Below are 10,232 nucleotides of genomic sequence, written 5' to 3'. Positions count from 1 at the left end.
TCAGGTATTTCTGATCACGCTGCAAACCACAATAATGACCTAAATATTGTTATTGTTAAAACATGTGTCCAATAATAAATTGTTGGATGCATTTGAAAGCATTGAAATTGCTATATCTAAGAGTAGCTTAAATAGGGCCTATTCCTTACAGCCTACTCTATAGTTTAGTAGTCAAGGAATGAATGTGAAGATTCCCGCTAAGGAGTTTTTCCCGCTGGAATTAATTTTCTCGGGAGGCTTATTGGTGGGAAAATTTAGTATAAACCAGGTAAGTCAAGTCATTAGATTTCAATTTACTCTATGAAGACTAATTTGGTTATCAAAACGCGCGACAGACAGTATAATCGTGAGTGTTGGTGTAGTGGTGGTGTGAACAGTATATTCAGTCTGCCTAATAGACGTTTAAAGAAAAATTCTCGCCGTTTACACGTTTCTCAAGATTTTTCAGGACAAAAAAGATATCAACATGTGGTTTTCTTCATTTTTATGTTAATTTAGTTCACTTTTAAAAGATCCATTTAAACTTTTATGCTTCGAACTTAGATTTAAATTTGTCAAGAGAAACCACAATATCTAAAATATATGTAACACCGCCCTCTAGCATTCAAGTTGCTAATTAAACTGCTTAGAATCGGTATATTTTGTATCGCTTCACAAGAGCTCTTTCGAAAAACATAAATTTTATAAAAATCGGCAGAACCGGACTCGCAGGCATTTTTGCATAACAAAGAGATGGACTAAAACTTGTAAAGTGAAAAATGCGTGAAATTTGTTTTTACTATCATATATAAATTGTCATTTAATAGTGAGAAAGTTTGTTTTTCAATTTTCTTTTTAAATATGCACTAGCTGTGGACCTAAAACTATGAAAATAATTTCCTGCTTCTTGACGCCATTTTTATCACAATTTTTTTCCTGAATATATAATATAATCCGTACCCATCCGGTACCTTCTACTTAAATTTCGGTATCTACTATGAATTTCATGTGGATATAAACAAATAAAGAATATTTTATGTATAAAACAAGTATTTTCTTAGAGCAACATTAATGTATTTGCTATAAATATACACGAATGCATCATTCAGAACAGAACGAGAACAAGAATTTTGAAATTATTGATTTCTGGTGTCTAAATTTTATGTAGTATATAAAATAACCGAATCATTAACTCCTTTTGTACCAGGCACCGATTCCAATAGTAGAAAACTAATGGCATTCGTATTTTTTATCCAACGAAGGGTATCATTATTGAACGATCTAATTAACAAAGACATTTTAGTCCTTTTAGAAAGTAGCGATCGAAAAGTTTTCTTGACCAGAACACATTCATAATGGATAACAAAGTAGACAGAATGAGATAGTTTCTATGGTCAATCTTTAACATCGCATTGGCCTCAAGGGCCCTTACGATTTAGTAGTTAGCGGCAGTTAAATAATGTAGGATGGCTGGAAGTGAGCATCGTAAGGCTATGCTGGTCAGCCTCGAAATTCCCGTAGGAATTGTGGATTACGTTCTGGACCATTATTTTCCGCACCGGTATCGACATATACAACAAGGAAGTTTTCCTTTGCAACTGATAGATTTAAGGGTTGATACTTCCACGATAATATAATATTTAAGACTGTAACAACTTTTGTTTTAACAGAATTTCCTCTTTGATACCACGTTTTAAGTGCCAACGTACTGGATTTCGAAAAAGGCAATTTAGTTGATTTACAAAATTATGAATCTTTTCATGAAATTCTGTGGTAAAGTTCGCTGTATCTGTTATTGAACTGTGTATAGAAAAAATATTAGTTATATTTAATATGTACTTTTCAAAATTATTAGCAAACATACCGAGTCTTCTGTAACAACATGAAAGTTATGTTTTCTAAACGAAACACCTTTATTTTGTTTCAAATTTAAATACTCTCACTTCGCCGTTACAACTATATGAGGCATTTTTCTTATCGTTTTTAAATGGATCTGGTCTTTTAAATAGTTACCATAAACTAGTCAATTTAATTTAATTTATCCTAAATATTTCCTATACGTGAACAAGACAATTTTGTTAATATTGTTTTGGAAATAAAGTGAATTTATCATTTTTATTTTTCGTCTATTAACTTTACTGTTTAAAATCATTGGGAACAGAACATAAGAATTAGGTAATTATACACTTTCACGGTTCACCTGGTTTTTTGGCTTTAGAAAATCGAAAAATGGATGGATTTTATAATGATCTTGGTCTCAAAATGTTCCATTTTACGGCGGATTTATAAAAAAAATTAGTAGAAATAGCTGGAATGAAAATAGTTTTACTGTTTTAAATCGTAAAAAAAAACGGTTTTGCAAAATAATCCTTTACAAAAAATTATCTCATTATCACATAAAGTTCTTATATTTTTTTTGTATTCTACATATACTATATATAGTAAATAATATACAAATTAATTTGTTATGCCTACGTTTTCAATGTTTTTCTCTATTTATGCTTTTTACTTGAGAATATCAAACTTTTAGAGGATATTACGATAAATAAACTTATATTTTAAATAAAAAAAGTTTACATACACTTATGTTCTCGATCTTTTTTCTAAATTTTTACAAAACATATTGCGAAAGAATTTATACTAAATTATATACAAATTAATTTGTTATGCCTACTTTTTCAATTTTTTCTCTATTTATGCTTTTTACTTGAGAATGTCAAGTTTTTAGGAGATATTATAAAAAATAAACACATATTTTAAATAAAAAAACTTACATGTACATATTGTTTCTCTCTCTTTCCTTTCTCCTATCCCCCAACTTCTACAGAAGTCGTCTTCTTCTTTCTCCTCCGTCGCAAGGCTGCTAAGGTCCATGACAATGGCCTTGTTTTTGTTTTTGGTCGAAATAGACCTCATATTTTTATATTTGAAAAAAGTAATTTAGTCGTTTATTATTTCCATCACAACAAAATTAATAAGGAATGGCAAAATCTAGTACTAATAAAATAAAAGTAAGAGAATGGAATTGGAGAACATCGAAATTTGTATTTTAATAATTAGCATCACGCTATTTTACAATAAATTATTAAAAAAATTGAATAATTGAAACTTGAATAGAGATGATAAATATGTCACAAAGTCGATTGAAAGTGTTCTCCATTAACACGCATAGAAATATTTATATAACAAAGAAATTGAATTGTACTGGCTTCTTTAGCCACAAGTATCTTGTGCACCATAAATTGAGATGTGTTTAATATCTACAAAAATATTTATTGAAGTAAGGCTTGAATACCATGCTTGCAAATGTAAAGTAGCGTCGTTAACGTTACTTATCTAATTGGGTATAATTACTCGATTTAAGTAGTTTTGAAAATGTACCACATGTCTCTCGGAAGTTATAGGAGTGAATATTCTAACCATTCTAGCAATTTATTTTGTGAAAATTGTTAGTAGATGTCTTCCGTAAATATTCGTGGAAGAGTAACAGGACCATCTAGAAATTTAATTTATTCCAATCCACATGTCGAGTATATATTAGCTTTCCCTTTATTTCCATTATTATGTCACTTAAATAATTTGAATTGGCATTAAAGAGAATAATTCTGGTCATAATACAAACAGAATGAATCTTCTATGCATACTAAACTATCAGGTAATAACTATGCAGTTACATACAGCATTATTACGAATTCTATTTAAAAATTACCAGTCTGCTTCATTATTGACGCCTGTAGAAGTATCTAGCCAAAGTACATCGAATGGATCAGTACCGTCAATGTTGGCTGTATGGGACTCCGCGCTTGCACGAAAACGATCCGGAATGTTTTGATTATTCCTTAATAGAAATCTTATCTATATTAATAACGACCCGATAATATTTGAACTGAGAGTAAAATAAGTCAAAATAAAATTAATTAAATTTCATGAAAAGAAAGACATCTTAATAAAATTCATCCTACCTAATTGAGTGTTCTAAGTTTAAACAGAAGTTGACAAGTCTAAGTACATCTAAATTCAGTTTAAAATAGTGTAGCGACGCCGTCGCACACTGGGACAAAAAGGTCCTATCCCTGGCAATAAATCAGGAACTCTATAAATATATGCCAAAGTTGATTATTATTAATAGGATTTGTTATTACTACAAATAAAACATATAGTTAACGTAAAAAATATACAGTTATTACATACAGCTTGAACCCCTTTGTAAGAAGGAAATTTTTCTGGAGCACTCATCCTGATTATGTCATACTGGTGTCGAGATAACTTCGCAACCATTAAAACGGCTAGAGCGTCTTCACCTGACATAATTTGTTTCTCAAGCGACTTCTCCAATGGTTTTCTGTATCGACCTGCACGTTTCGGAGATGTGCTGGTAATAATATGCTCGGAACTAGATTCAAATGGAATTTATGAGCTACCTTTTTCCTTTTAGGAGTCTCTACACCTTTTCTTATTGTAAATGAATTTAATGTATTAAGCCACTCAAACCTTTTTCTATCCTGGACGCTTTCATCCAGCACGATTTAAATTGGGATTTGTTCATCAATTTCATTTTTATTTGAAATTCTGAGAATATTAGAAAGTTCTCTCCTTGAAGTAAACATGGTGTTTGATTTCGATCCTATATGATGATAAAATTAAAACATTATTTCTATTATAAAAAAAATTATTTGAAAACTTGGACTATATTGGAACTTAACTAAAAGCGGACGTTGCGATTTCACTTACAAACAACGAAACCGAGTAAAGACTATAAAGTAAAGAGACAACAACATAAGCACATATTGGGATCTTTTACATACACCAAAATTGCGAAATTTATTTTTGGACTTCATATAACAGATTGTCAATCACAGGGTACAAACTCTGAATTTCCGACTCTATGTAGATTCATTTATACCGTCAGATATAACAGATACATATAGTTTCTTAGAAAATTATTTCAGCTTCTAACATTACTTTGTTCTGGTCTATTAACAAAATATTTCTATCGTGATTGTGGGCAGCCTATAACTTTCAATAATTAGCATAAAGTAGCATAAGAAGAGATTTCGAGTCGAGTTCTTTCCAGCTGTTATTATTGGCAACTATTTGTTACTCAAGAAAACACCCTATGTATTATCGAGTTTAAGAAGAATCGCAACGCAAAAGCAATTAACTCTAGATTCCATTCAAGTTCCGCCAATGCTCATTCGCGAACTTTGCGTTAGTCAGAATAATATCGCCATTGTTTGACTAAATACGAGAATTTAGAAGTTGGCAACTTGTTTGCCTTGTGAGGTTTCCATTATTGTCCTTAATAGATTCAACTTGCCATTTACGCTTTCATTGTTTGAGAAATCTTACAAACTATTAATTAATACTTGATCCATTATTATGATGGAACTGTTTCGAACAGTTGATAAAGAGCAGATTTGATAACTGAATTAATGGCTCAACATCGCACTCTAAGTACTATCTAATCAGCAAGAATTTGAAACAATGCCAGTGTGCATATCTTCAACTCTGATAATAAGAAACGAATAGCTTAAAACAAAGTATATTTTAAATACCACAAATAAGCATAATAAGTGACCTATGTAGAAGGAACATGGATGTTGAAATTATAATATATAGTAGGAGCCTGCTATAAAAATAAAAACTAATAATAAAAAGTGTGTGGAGTTTTCAACTTTAACCAGGAAAATAGATTATATCAATTTTCTGATATGTGAGGGTTCAATAGGAAATTACTAACTAAATTACAATAAAATAATCTGCATGGTTATTGAAAACTTTGTTTTCAAAACATGTTGACAAGTATAGTTTCTTAAAAAACTAATTTTTATGAAAATTATTTGTTACACGAGAAAACGTGATGGAATTTCACGTTTCAAGTAGAATAATAATTTATAATTATAACTTAATAATTGATAAATAATGTAAGTAATGTTTTTTTATTTATTTACACTATTTTTATTGGTGGGGTAAATTTATAAACAATGTCTTTTATTCATTCAATTTTATTTAAATACTTACACTAGACTTAACTTATATAATATATAATTTATTTAAATTCTTCGGTTACTTTTCTATTTCGTTCCGTTCACTATGACGATTCATTATAAACTAACTCAGATAAACATGCTCAATATATATAATAGAAACGACAAACAAAACCTAATAAATAACAAAACCTTACTAGAAATTAGTTAAACAAAAACAATGTAAACAAACCGCCTGCTATGATAAAAATATATATAAAAAAAACTTAAACGCGCCGCGTCTTCGCCAAATTTTAGAATTCCATTATGAAAGTACAGGATCGGCTTCAAGAACCATGTTGTGGAATTGTTCGTAACAATATTAAATCTCATCATATTCATATGAATTAAATAAAGTGTAAAATGTCAAAATTTCAAAACAAATTTGATAATATGAAAAAACAATATGATGATTACATAAAGCAAGATGAGAATCTATTAAACTGATCCAAAACGTTAAGAATAAAAAGAATAATGAGGACGACTGAAATGAAAACACTTGACGTAAATAGAATAAGATGTCAGGATATTAGAGGAGAACTAGGATTATAGGTTGTAGTTAGATGAATTGATGAACTTAATATTTTAAATATTGTGATTTCTGCAGGTCTTTTGAGAGTAAACGAAATTAATATAAAAATAGGGAAAACCTCATATCGATATATTTTGTGACTCGAGATATCTTGAGAAATGTATAAAGGGCAAGAATTTTAAACGTCTATAGTAAGCTGGTTCGCACAAACGGAAATTAAAAATTTATTTTGAATAGAAAGTTCTTACATTGGACTACTTGCAGTAAACTTTAGACTGTTCTCATAATAATCTTATTATTATGTCGCTAGATGGCTAGATATCTTAATGTGAAGCAAACATTACTTACAATGAGAACGAATCGTTCAATAAACCTTCTTCTTTCTTCTACCTGCTGTGTATAGGCATTATTGCCTGTTTTTCTTCACGTCATTGCCTCTGCTCAGTCAGCTGGGAGGTTGTCACTCCATATTTTCCTAGGTCTGCCAAGGCTTCTTTGTCCTGCTGGTGATTTGTCCCTTGATATTTTCACAATTCGTTCTTCCGTCATGCGGTCAATGTGCTCATTCCATTTTATCTTTCTATCCAGTACCCAGACATTGATGTTATCTATCCCGCATGTTCGTCTTATGTTTTCACTTCTTTCTCTATCCATTAGTGTTCTTCCCGCTATTCTTCGAACTATTTTCATTTCTGTAGTCTCCAATATCCGTTTCGTTTTAGAGGTCTTGTATATGCTTTTGCTTCAGTTCGAATGTATTTATTTCACCAGATGTGTCATTTAGGTATGCTGCTGCTCTTGAGGCTCTTGTAGCTTGGTTTCTTACTTCCGTCTCCACGTCCCCCTGTCCAGATATTTCGAATCCCAGATATTTAAATTTCATTTCCTGGTGTATTATTTTGTTATCCACCACAAGCTTACATCTGACCGGTGTCTTGGAAGTAACCATTGATTTTGTCTTTGCCGCTGATATTAACATATTGAACTTTTTTGCTGTTTTGTTAAATTGGTACAGTAGCCTTTGCAGATCTTCGTCGTTCGCCGCCAACAGTACCACATCGTTTGCATAGCACAGGATTTTGACCTGTTTATTTTATTAATATTTATATTATTATTATATTGATTTCATTAATATTTTATAAACCATGTAATAAATTTAACAATTAACAAGTCAGATAACTTACTACGTAATTAATGGCGCGCTAGGTGTTCTAAATGTTGTCCATCATTTGCTATACCAATATAAAATCAATCGTTGACGGGTGGATTCTTTTATTTACATCATCACTTGTCGTGGCTTTTTTGGTGTAAACTAAATCTTTTATTCGGCCCCACAAACAAAAATCTAAGAAAGTTAGGTCTGGAAATCAGGGGGGCCAAATAAATGTGTTTGCACTATCATGTTGAAAGAACATGCCACGACGAAGGGTTAAGGGTATGTCTTTTAAAAGCAGTAGTTCGTTTATTAAAAAGTCAACATATCTCTTTCCATAAACTGTCTCATAAAAAATTGCTCAATTATTTATCAGTCTAGAATTCCGCACCACACATTTACTGACCTTGATGTTGGATCTTCTGCATACAACGTAGTAGTATATTTTAAGACGATTTCTTCTACAATTATTATGACGTTTAAATTCATTAACCTGTTTTAGGATCACCATGTATCATATTTTTGTGCTAATGTTTGACAAATATGTAGGTTTTCACTTATATTTTATGCTTTAACTTACTGTCAAACAAATATAAAATTTTTGAATAAAAACAATTTAACACAACTCACTTCATCACCCTACTAGAACAAGAGTTCTTGCTCTTTAATTATTTCTAAAAATATCTTGGAACAGTGAAAAGATATCGACATTTTATTACTCTTTATTGAGAATATTGACGACGGATAAAGAATATATCGTATATCAACATACAATGATATATTCCGATGTTTATCAGTGGTCGACTTCCGGACGTCTCTGAGAAAAACCTTCCTACCCATAAATCCGCCAGTGACTGAATTCCGGCATGCAGGACATTGCAGCATTTCCAAAAAGCTCGTTAGTTGCCATAATTGCTGTTGCTAATTACAGATTTTTATCAGAGCACGTGCTATAAAGCTAGCGGCTCGTATTTTTGCCTGCGGTCTTCGAATGGCCCAGTAATTATGAATCAGCATCGCATGTTTAACCCTTTTATTGACTACCGTTTATCATGCCAAGTCAGAAATGTGTATTATAGAAATTGTTCGCAAAATCTCTGTTCCATTTAATTATTGTATAGTTTATTATACACACCCTAAAACAACCGATTACCATATTACAATCGCAAGGTATAATGAGATTTAAATTTATTTATTTACTTCGATTTCTATTTTAGGATTTATAAAGAATATATATATATATATATATATATATATACAGGGCTATATTTAAGGCAGGAATAACGTTCCGGAACCTCTTTATCTGATCTGATAAAATAATCTGCCCCGAGAAAGCTTTACAAAACCAGCACAAAAATTGTTTTGATAATGAGACGACTACGTTAGCGGTAAATGTCATTATATTTTAATTTGATATATTATTACACTAGATATGTAGTCAATATTAGTGTGGTTAGATGCTAACTCGAAATGCTTGCACTTCTTAAAACGCGTCTGACGAAGCTTCTATAACTTTCTGCGTGCGTTAAACATGCCTCAATATTCTAAGTTTTTTTGGGGTTTCTTATTATCAGTCCGTCCAGAAATCGTCTAAATAGAGAAACGTTCTGCGATATGGGACATGACTAGAAGCGATTATTCAAATAAGAACTTAAGGAGACGGGCTTGGGAAGAACTCGTCCTCATATTCTGTGATGACAATGAAGAAAAGAAGAAATTATTATGAGAGTACATGTGTTTATTTAGTTTGTCCTAGAATCAATCAATCAGCTTTTCCTTCCTCACCTTAAGTGAGACTAAATTTTCCACCCCTCATTCTGACATAATAGTGTAATGTAAATATCGCTTTTACAATCTTTTCTGCAAAACCGATGTTAACATCTAACGGTCTATGTAAAATGTGCCATTTATTCCCCCATATAGCCGCATTAAATTCTCCATCACTCCAAAAGCTTCATCAGCCAGTATCACATATGGCAACACAGTCGGTCTATTTTGTATTATCAATGCCTTTGGCTCAGGTATGTCTAATGAATCAATCCTCTGTCAGCTTTTTGTACAAAGAAGTATTCTTGAATGTTTTTACCGTAGGCACATAATATTAACACACACAAAACAATAGTTTGCATCTGCTAGTTATAGTAAAAGTAGTGAAAAATAATTTTTATAGTTATAATACATGGAACCCGTGTGTTTAGGGTGGATAAGCCGTATATGTTTCCCATTCAAGGCTTTCAAATAATGGGGAAACCTTGAGTTCTTTTCAACTATCGTGGATATTTCATACCACTTTTCTTCCGTTGGTTTACTCATAACAATGGGTCTTATAGTCCAAATAGTTTCACATACATGTGGTTTTATGGTAGCTACAGTAGATTTGCCAATTCTATAATCGTAGCTTAATGTCCCAAGTGAACATCCTGTGCCTAAATATCTGAAAAAAAAAAAACTATTACTGAATACGTTTTATTTTCAGCGTTATTCCTGCAAAAGAAATGGAAGTTTAAAAGATAATTATATGAGAGAGGTGAAAAAAATGAAG

Source organism: Diorhabda sublineata, chromosome 10 (assembly GCF_026230105.1).
Source record: "Diorhabda sublineata isolate icDioSubl1.1 chromosome 10, icDioSubl1.1, whole genome shotgun sequence".
Taxonomy (NCBI): Eukaryota; Metazoa; Arthropoda; class Insecta; order Coleoptera; family Chrysomelidae; genus Diorhabda; species Diorhabda sublineata.
The sequence above is the reverse complement of the archived record's forward strand: the minus strand, read 5'-3'. Positions refer to the sequence as shown.